Below are 11508 nucleotides of genomic sequence, written 5' to 3' on the forward strand. Positions count from 1 at the left end.
GAAAACTTAACATCCTTCCATTGAGTATGCAAGTAGATAAAGAGAAATACTTTATTGATATTTTAATATGAAAGAAGTCATATTTGCAAGTAACCAGAGACGTTTTGAGAATGTACCTTCTCCTCAGCTAACTTATTTCAACAGCAAAAAGCTGGTTAAGATCTACTCCTAAACTAAAACATGTATCTTTAAAACCTTTGGGTTAACTGAGGTTAATAAACAAAAACTTTGTTGACATGGAAGATCCATCTGTGAAAGGATAATTAATTCATCCTGTTTTCCATTCAATCATAAGAAAATACAATGGCTTTGTAAATTCAAAAATCTGTCCTCTCTTTGGAAACATGAAATTAAAGACCCTCACTAGCAAGTTGATTGGCAAAGCAAAGTGTGGGAGAAGCTAATGGCCTTGAACAGGCTACCTCCTAATGATATCTAAAGTTAATCTGCCATGCGTTTAAGGAATCATTAGGTTAGAAAACAAAAATCACTGCTCTATTAGAAAACCGAAGTGAAGGCAGCTCTGGTAAGCTCTCATCAACCTCAGTAGAAAATCAGGTTTTGCTCTATCACTTTATCTCTTTAATTTGATGGTGGATGGAAATAATATAAACCAGTTGATACAGGAAAAAAATTAATACATTATTCATTGTACAAGTGACCATGCTGTCCAAAAGTAATCTGTGTGAGATGATTCATCAAAATTCAGGCAAATAAATCTGGACTGCTCATATTTTTACTGAGTGGATTAAAAAGGATGCCAATACTCTGACAGCAAAATTATTTTCTAAAGTAAATGGGATCTCACAGAACATGTGTTCTATTGTTTTCTTTCCACATTTAAGAGAAAAAAAACAACCACAGATAAACAGAAGACGTGAGTTCAAAGAGCTCAAAGAGGACCTTTTTGTAACTATAATAGCTGTTTTATTCGTCTTGCAGTAGCTCAGAATTCGTGTAATATCATGGCAATTATTTTGTTCTAGTACAGCAGTGAATTGACCCAGAGAACAGTATCATTTTCAGTGAATGAGACCAAGTTCAGATCTTCAAAGGTATTTAGGCACATGACCAATGACAACTAAAGGACTCTAAAGGCCTAGGAACAGAACGGAAGGTCATAAGTTTCAACTTTTTTTTTCAACTTTTAATGTTTTCTTATTTTATTGAGTCTTTTATCTACAAATAACCAAAGCGTTGTATGAAACTTTATCTGCAAAATTCCCATTAAAACTGTGTAAGCTAAATTCTTTAGGTAACCTCCTTAATTTTTCTTGGGAATCTTTGGTAGTTCAAAATGAAGTATTTTAAAATTTCTAATTATCCATGCCTTCTTCCCCCATGTATTGGATTTATGTGGCCAGGTTTTGAGGCCAGGGGTGTGGCTTGAGGGGTGGCTTCTGTGAGAATCTGCTGGAAGCTTCCTCCATGTCCAGCAGAGCCAATGCCAGCTGGCTCCAAGACGGACCCGCTGCTGGCCAAGGCTGAGCCATTTAGAGATGGCAGCAACACCTCTGTGATAACATATTTAAGAAGGAAAAAAGTTATTGCACATATATAACTGAGCTCTGAGAAGAACGAGTGAGAATATGTGACAGGAACAACTGTGCAGACACCAAGGACAGTGAAGATGAAAGGTTAGAAGGTGCTCTAGGTGCTGGAACAGAGGTTCCCCTGCAGCCCGTGATGAAGACCATGGTGAGGAAGGCTGTTCCCTTGCAACCCATTGAAGTCAACATGGGTGCAGAGATCTATGTGTAGCCCATGGAGGAGACTCACACTAGAATAGGCAGATGCTGAAAAGAAGGCTGTGAACCCACGGGAAGCCTGTTCTGGAACAGACTCCTGGCAGGGACCTGCAGACCCATAGAAAGAGGAGCCCACACTAGAGCAGGTTTCCTGATAGGACTTATGATCCTGTGAGTGACCCAGTCTGAAGCAGCGTGTTCTTGAAGGATTACATCCTGTGGAAAGGGGCCAAAGTTGGAGCAGTTTGTGAAGAACTGTTACCTGTGGAAAGGGACTGAAGTTGGAGCAGTTTGTGAAGAACTGTTATCTGTGGAATGGACTCACACTGGAGAAGTTCATGAAGAACTCTCTCCTGTGAGAGGGATCCCCATTGCTTGTCTCCCTGCACCACTGCGGGGAGGAGGTAGAGCCCAGGAAGGAAGGAGGGGTGCAGGGAAGGTGTTTTAAAGATTTGTTTTACTTCTCATTATCCTGCTCTGATTTTGTTGGTAATAAATTCAATTAATATACTGAAGTCAAGTCTGTTTTTGCCCACGGCAGTAATTGGTGAGTGAATCCCTGTCCTTAATCTCAACTCATGAACCTTTTGCTATATTTTCTCTCCCCTGTCCAGTTACAGAGTGATATAGAGTGCCTTTGGTGGGCATCCCGCGAGGGTTAAACCACCACACTCCACCTGCTGGCTGAAGAACCATACATCAATAAAGCTGCTTTTTTAACTATTTATTCCTTTATAATATCTAATCTTTTGACAATGTGAGTTGAAGTATGAAATCAGAGTACCTTGTGTTTAGAAGAATAACAAGTTATCTGGACTTAAAACAAAACTGTAATAGCTCCTGACACATTCTATTCTTTTTATTTTTTTATTATTGTTTTCTATAAATAAGAGCCTACTGACCTTTACATTACAAGACAGAGAGCAAATATAATGTTTTTTAAACATATTGTCCAAGGACATAGAGATGTGTTATTGACAGCCAACAGGCAGAAGTGCAAGATGACATGATGTTGGACTAAAAGGATGTAACTTTTAACCAGTTTAGAAACAAGACATCATGTTTACAATTGAGTGTATTCATCAGAGAGCTGTTAAGTATGAATTATTAAACTTAGTGCACTTCAGAAAATGTAATTGAATGTATAAGACTAAAAATACAAATTATAGTCTGCAAGAAAATAAATGTAAGCTACTCCTATTTCAAAAATATGCATAAAGTATAAGATTAGCATACAGTTTAAAGGTCAGTTAGTAGTGCTAGTACATTGGTATTATGGAGGTTAGCCATGATGGTAGCTTGAAAAATAAATGACTAGTCACATGATTTTACGGACTTCTGTTGCAATCATACTTCTGTTGCAATCATGTTTCTGTTATTTTTTTTCTCCTCATTCCCCTTTAATTCTTCTTTCCTTTAATAAATGTATTTTGTTATACAAACTCTCAGTCTCTAAAAGATCTATCTTAAGATATAGCAGGTAGTCCCACTACTTGGGTTGCAAAATTAGATTGCAGGAATGGGTTTTATAATCAGTGTTTCTGGTAGTGCTGCCTTCCAGAGGCAACCTGCAACAAAATTCTCTACCAGTGTTTACATGTGGTTAGAATTTTTCCTATTTTTATAAAAGGTAGGCAAAAGACTTAAAAGCAATACACTACCTGATGTTTCTTCTTTTACCTGTGTATTCTATGAATTCTAAAAGAAAAAAATTTCAAGAAACTGTGGTAAGGGTAAAGTAAAATGTTGGATCTCATGTCTCTGGAAGTTAATAGTGAATTAGTAAGACCCCATGCCTATATAAACTGAGTTGTGAGTGGGAAGGCGTTACTGGTCAATGATATTTGAAAGACATTACATCAGGGAGCCTATGTCAAATGAATTGTGTTTTGAAACTAGGTCGTAGAGTATAAGTCTTCAGATAACTGCTGACCATTAATTTAACATCTTTTTCAACAGTCTCGATAAGGCAAAAAGTACTGAATTAACACACACGGTAAAATACCTTCTCTCTTTCCATCTGATTTCAAAATGTTCCCTTCAGGACATTTTTTTTGAGTCACACCAGTGAAGAAAAGCTGTATTAGCCATCACAGAACAAGATCAAGAAAACTTTAGATGTTAATGGACTGTTAATTCAGCATTTTTATTATAGCATGGGAAACAAAAGAAAATAGTTGACTAAGCAAAGATAATTCAAGTTAAGGTCAGTCATAAAAAAATTCTTATATTTCATATGCTACCATGCTCAACTTTCAAAACCTCTAGCAGTTATGTTCAAATCAGGTCATAAGGAATCATTAAACGAGGTATGTACTTAGAATTTAAATCCGGTTTTTGACAAAGTTCCAATGTCTTCCTTTTTTCTTGCATATTTTTCTTTTAACCTGTAAGGAATTGTAGATGTTCTTTATATAATAATCTCAGTAAAATTCTTAAAGTAACAAGTAACATAATTCTGAAACACTACAATTTTCTAGGCATGTATTGTGAAATAGATATCATAATAACTTGGGGACAAGATATTTTTGTACATGGAGAGGGCAGATATCTCTATGAAGTACTGAAATGAAACAGGGCAATACCTTCTTTTAGATCCAAAAGAATATTTATAACAGTTAGCCACAGAAAGTAATCCGATGTATTGAAATGTAAGACAAAAATTAGCCTCTGACTTTTTAGTTTCTTACTTCTAACTCATGATGTTGATTGGCTTGAATGAGAAACACAAGTATTTGAATGGAACAGGCAAAGAATTATTTTCTGTAAAAAGGGTAAATTTGAGCATGATCTTTAATTTAAAGCAGGAGGTCACAATAACTCATGGAAGAAGTACAAGACTTAATGAATGAAAAGAAAACCAACACAAAACAACCTCAAATATATCCAAAAGATTATTAGGAAAACAAACATAAAGTATGGAAAAAGACTGTATAATAAATTTGCCTAGCATGAAATTGCAAGGAAGTACAGAAACAAAGTGAAAATAGTCAAAATACAGTTAAGCTGAGTCTTTTAAAGAAAATTACAACTGTCAGTGACAGAGATAAAAATAGAAAAGGGTCAGCAATGATAGGAAACAGAAGAAAAGTGAGACATGCTCAGAAAGGAGAAAAGATCAAGGTTAGTCTATTCCAGTTTCCAAAGGAATATTTTTGCCTCAGATTCCTTTTTTTACTGTGACTGCTATACAGAAAGTAAAGGTAATATCTGATTATGGTAATCTCAGTACAGATAGGAAAATATTGCTCCCATTTTGTAACATATTGTCAGGATCTTACTCAAAATATTCTATATACTATTACTTATCTGATAGGATGAAATTTACCTGAATTAGATGCACAAGAAGACAATACGGATGACTGACAATGGACAAATCCCTACGAAATCATTAGAAAAGAAAGTAAAACAGATGTAGAGGAAAGATTACTTTATAAGTGTGGAAATATAAGAAGGACAAAAATTATCTGCTTTAGAAGACAATGCTATGCATCATCATATGGATATGAGACGGTCGTGAATAATGCTGTCATCACAATTCGTTAGATGTTTCTAAATAAGTCCTTGAGTAGCCTTTCTAATATTTTGGCTCTAACACTGAAATTGAAAAGATTAGAGAAACAGATCACGTAACACAAAAATACATCAATCCTGTTTCTCGTGATAAAAGATTATATCTATTCAACTCATTTAAATTTTTTAAGTCTGTTAAAATAAACTTAAATGATTCATTGATCAAAAATGCAAACCCTGTTTTTTGGTAATACACAGAAATTAAATGTCAAGAAGTCATTGCAGACTGGCCTGCAGAAAGCATTTGAAATCTGTTTTTGTGTCATCAGTGTCCTTGCTTATATGGTTTCATCTAACAAATGCTCACATTCTTCCTGTAATCTAGAACAGTGTCAATGTCCTTGATATTCTCAGCTATATTTCTGTACATTTTAGTAGCTTTTGATCTGATGTTGAAATAATGAAGTCTTTGGTTGGTTGAAAGAACATAGTGTTGTGACTTTGAGTTAAGGTTTTCTGGTGCCTATCCAAGAAGATGCTTTTCAATCTATAACTAGTGAACACTGGCTTCTATTACTATAGATTTTTTTCCCCCTACAAGTTCTATTTCTTTATTTAATTGCATTTATTTATGAGTTTAAGATTTATTATTGACTCTTTTTTCCTACCTCATAGCAGAAGTAATACCACATTTTGTTCTTTGAGGTCTGAAATTCTGAGTCTGAAATTTATAAAATTGATATTATAAAGAACAAAATTCTAGATGTTAGTGTCTTAAACACTGCAAATGCATATAGCTAAAAAATCACTGGTTTTAGTTAAGTTACTCTGACTGACTTGTTTTGGTTTTTTTCCCCCTTTACTGACACTATCTCACCTTTCCCAGTTTCTCTCATTTCTGACTGAATGTCTGAAACTACTTGTTATCATTCCCCTACTGTATGTCACTCAAGACTATTTTTCCAGTGGTTAATTGGGAAAGGACAGCTCACCCTGGCAGGAATAGCCTCATGATATTTGCACACAGGAGTCTTTATCACTAGGTTATCATGACTATGATGCTGCTCTATATATATCACTGTACAGAAAAGAGCAAGAAATTCAGAAGACACCTCTAGTATTTTTCTGTGCAGCACTCCATAAGAGAAACGGGGAAAAAAGAAAAAGAGGTTTTGTTAGATAGAAAAAAAATGGTAAATTGAGGTTAAGGAAAGAGAAGTTCATATTTTAGTATTGAAGGAGTAAATATAATTTCAATCAACAGTTTTACTATTTTTATATGCAAAAATAAACAAGTGTAGACCAGTATGGAAACAGACTGGTATGACCATATTTATTTTTTCTTCTTAATCTTTTTCTTCTTCACTGGTTTCTCTGCTCTATCATGATAAAAAAGTAGCAGAAAATTATACGTTATGTCTTCTCGGTTATTTTGTTATCTGTTTTAAAGCACTAATTTTTGCATAAGAGCTTGACAAAATACATATAATTCATATACAGAAAGCAGAATGCCTTATAATACTAGGTTCACTGACAGCAGAATCATACTGCCTTTAAATCAGTAATGCAACTTTTTCCCCTAATTAGGGAAAGGTCAGTGTAAAACAAAAATAATAATCACAGTGATAAAATTTCACATTTATATTGTGTGGTGTGTGTGAAGAATTCAAAGTATTTTTTGAAGCTCAGTAGCATTTAACCAACTATTAGAGCCGTATTGGCACAGGGGAAGCTAAGAATCAGGGCACAGAAAATTTAAGTGACTTACCCAAGGCCACACAACAATTCAATTCCAGTAACAAAAATAAGATTCCATAATTTAAGTCTCCTTCTTACCTAGCTATACCTCATTCCTGCCAAGCATCTGTCTTACAGACAAATACTCTTGTTCTCGATTGGGAAGTGAAATGAAAGGAAATGAAGTCACCTTGTGTGATTTTATTAGCTGACCTGTCTTAATGAAATATTGAATCCTCTAAAGATGGTGCATAGAATTTATCTCTCTGTTCCTAAATATGTTAATAGTATTCTTTTACTCTTTCTCCTGTAGAAATTTTGGATATAACAGAAATGTGGCAGTGTCAGCAAAGGTGCACCCTTACAGGACCATCTTCTGCAGCTGGGTAGACTTCAGAGTAAAAGAGAGCAGATGTGATAGAAAGGACTGACTACATTAACAGCTTAAATAAAAAGTAAATGGTATATCAGACAGAAATGTGAAGGAAGTGAAATACCTTCTATCTAAATATACACATGCAGTCGCAGCTGTTTCCGAGGTAACACAATGTGCCTTTCCGAACAGTAATTCCCCAAAGCAGGTGTAACTTTCAAGGGATGAGTCAGTGCAGAAAGACATTCAGAACCACAACATTTCTACCACTAAGAGTTAGTTATTTTAGGTGATTTTTTGCATTGACACAGGTTTTTTTAATAATTACTAGTGAAAGTTTGCCAGGAAAATAAATGCAGTCTTCAGGCAATCTCTATGTCTGCTTCTTGTAGACTGATCTGTCCTTCTGTATGTTAGTAAAAACAAGAACAAAAATAAGTTGTTAAGAAAGACAGGAGGAGCAAGAGGGAGAATGGGATTAAAGTTTCACTGCCTGACAGAACAACCATCTATAAATCTTCTGTGCATCTTTTACCTTTGCAAAACTGGGTACTAGCCAGTAGTGTACAATGAAATGTAGGCAGAGAATCCAAATCTTTACTGCCTGAAGCCTGTGTAATTTCTTATAGCTTTTCAGTTTGCATGTAAAATGCTACTATTCTGATCATATTCACACTTCTTTGCACACAAGATAGTGATTACTTAAGGCAATGTGGGATCAGACCAAGAAAGACAATGACCAGGATTCTTTTCTTATGCTCAATATATAAGCGAGAAAATAAAGAATAATAAGTAACACAAGAATTTATATGAGTTTTCACTTTTCTCCCCAGTGTTTGCAATAGCATTAATAAATTTTTAATTATTAATTCCGACAAGTGTTAAAATATTCGAACTGCATAAAATTTTCCAGTGGATTACCAGTGCATTCAAACCCATTTAAAATTACACTTTTGTAGCATACCTGTAAAAACTGCTACTTGACCATCTCTGCAGAAGACCTATCTAAAACCTATACACAGTTTTAGAAAACTAGATTCCCTCTGTATAAATTTTCGGTGCTGTAATGTACCTATTAGTAGTACTTTGCTCAGAGTGCTAGTGCAATAAAATATCTAACAATGCATGGAATTAATATGAAACATCTACCTGTTAATCTTTTATAATCTTTGAGTACATCTTGCTGCACCTTAGGCAATTTGTCACATACTCAAAGGGAGGTTTACAGTGAAGGAACGCAGGTTTGCAATTTTAATGGGGTTTGTGTGCTTGTTAAGAAACTTAGCAAGTATGGGATGTGCTGAAAGGTTCTCAAAAAACTTTCCCAGCCTTGAGTTGAGAATTGCTGTTCCAGGACAGCAGCTGACACGTCCTTGTCTGTACTACCCAGATGAAAGTTGAGAATGGAAAGTACTTTCACATCTCTAGGCATATATGTTGTTCTTGCCTTTTATCCCAGACAGACTTTGTTTTCCTCAAAACAATCTGCCTATTGCTGTATAAAGATACTGCACTTCAGAGACTTCATATTCTTTGGTAATGATTCGTTTATTCATCAGAGAACCAGGGACCATTACAAGTTTATGCCTATTCCTCAGCTACCACATTGGACCAGGCAGTAGTGCTTACTGATTTGCACAGTTTGCTTAAAAACTGCAAAAACCATACTGTTACATGTTGAGAAAAGACTTTAATGTATTGGTTGACACAAGAGAAACAGAGGAAATTGGTTCTGCCACTTTCATTTGTATGGAACTGCAGTAAAATCGTTAAGATTGGTGTGAATGGAGAATGAACAGGATTTTTCTGCTATAGAATCAATGGAAGAAAAAGCAGAAGAACAACTCTAAGAATAGCATGTGCTGACAACACATAGATTGTCAGGTGAACATGAAGACCTACACACACTTATGTGTTGATTTTCAGAACATCTGTGTCAATAGGCAAATAACTGAGTAAATTCTGATGGCTCATAGGGTTGAACAGGATGGAGAGATTAATCTCTGAAGACTCCAACAGACATACGCAAAATGGGCATGTAGTCATCAACCTAAGAAAAACTGAGGTAGTGATGAGTTTCTCATGTTCATTAGAATCTGTGTCATCCTGGGACCAACTACTGTTGTACAAGCACATTGATCATGCTGAAGAGGATGGTAAAGCACAAAAATCTTGGTGACTGTGAGTATGTGAGTCTGAGTATTAATGTGAGTTAAAATAGTTCGGGTTTTTTGTTTTAAGTTTTTATTTATTTATTTATTTTCATTTGGTTTGGTTTTTAATAAAATCCTTTTTCCTTTCTAGAAGGCCTGCACTAAGTTTTTCTGCACTTTTGCTACCATGTTCTGACATTACTTCCTACTTTGTCTATTTCTGTTTTGTTCTTATTTTCTACTTCATCATATATTCTCCTTCTGCATGAACTGAAAACAAAATAAGACAAAACAAAAAAAAAATACCCAAGCAACCCAAATAACTCATCAAGATGTAGTTCCTAAAATGTGTTTCACGGATAGTACTTTGCAGCTATAAAAGTTTAGAAGAAAGAATGCCAAAAACTGAAGTACAGTCAGATTATGAACAAGTTTCAAAAATGTCTCACTTAACAGAAATTAAACAAGATGCCTTCTGTCAGGAGTATACAATTCAGTCTGGCTCTTGGTACTTTGTAAATCTTGCAGAACTCCTGAAAATTGTGTGGAATTAAGTAGAGGTTCAGTGGTTAGTTTTACTTGGTGGTTACATGATTTCTCCATCAATGAAAAACTGAAAAACTGAAAGGGTATTATCAAAGGCATAGATTTGAGAGAAAAACATTACCTTTTTGTTATAAAACCAGAAAAATATGTGAGATAAAATACATGTACAGTGGCTTTCAGAGTGTGAAATGCAGCTCTTCTCTGCACAGTAAGCCATGTTGGAAGGCCAGTGCAAAGGGGCCACAAAGGTCACTCTTCCAATCAGCTTTTGGGAACATCTGTTTTCTAAAGAGGGATGTATAGATAATGTAAATTCTGATATTAGGGGTAATTGTATCAGCTCATGAAGGATTGACTCCAAAAGAGGGCTATATGATCCTCTTGAGCATTGCAACATGCTGGAGGAAGTAGACAAAAGACAAAAGTTCCATGCTAGTTCTGGGAGTATAAAGTGAGAGGATGTAAAAATTAAAAAATTAAATATTTTCTTTTGTTAAAAAAAAAAACCACCTTACAATTTCTAATGAGTCAGGTAGTTCAAACTCTACAAGCTATAAATGAAGTCTGTATATGAATGTCTCACATTTAGTTAGGACTGTTAGCCACCTGATGCTCATGGGTCTAAATAATTTCAAAGTAATTAAAGCCTCCTAAATATTAGTTCAGGTTAGCTGTTTATCACTGCATAGTTAGGATTGTTCCATAGTGCCCATTAGTTTAAACACCGCTGGTATTTGCTCAATAAAAAAGAGGGAAAGAGACAAAAAGGTAGGAAGAAGGCATGCAAGGCTTAACAGATAATTCCAGTTTTTTATTGTAACAACTAGGAAATTTGAGACAGTGGAGGGGTGAGAGGGAGAGAAGTGCTGTTGCTTTCAGTTTCAGCTTTTGCTTAGATACTTCTGTGATTCAGTTCTGAATAATGTCCATGGCTTGATCCAAAGGCACAGAAGCAGTCGTACTGACTCCGTTTCCACTGCCTTGGAACATGCCATTGACAGCCAGATGTATGGACCAGGTACACATTTAGTGTGATGTCCTTAACCTGTTTTTTTCCATGTAGAGTAAAGAAGCAGATGAAAACTAGAGAGGACCTGCAAATCTGAAATTTAGCTTTGTAGCCAAAGAAACAACTGCAGCAGCATTCTCCAGCTGTGCTTATTACTACTGCACAACAGTGATAATTACCAAATTTCTATATTTATAGAAAACTAGTGCCTCATGAATATCCAACTGCACTTTTATCTAAGCACAATATGTGACCATTTTCTATAAATATGGACGTTTGGTTGAAGAAGAATTACATTTTTTAATTGTTAAAATGCTGGATTAAGTGGAATGTTTAATTATTTATTTATAATACAGGAAAATTCTACCTTTCAGGAAAATCAATATGACTCATTACCATTTTCAGTGAACCCATCACTGATCATTTAGT

Source organism: Manacus vitellinus, unplaced genomic scaffold (assembly GCF_001715985.3).
Source record: "Manacus vitellinus isolate BGI_N305 unplaced genomic scaffold, ASM171598v3 scaffold_1_pilon, whole genome shotgun sequence".
In the NCBI taxonomy this organism is placed as follows: domain Eukaryota; kingdom Metazoa; phylum Chordata; class Aves; order Passeriformes; family Pipridae; genus Manacus; species Manacus vitellinus.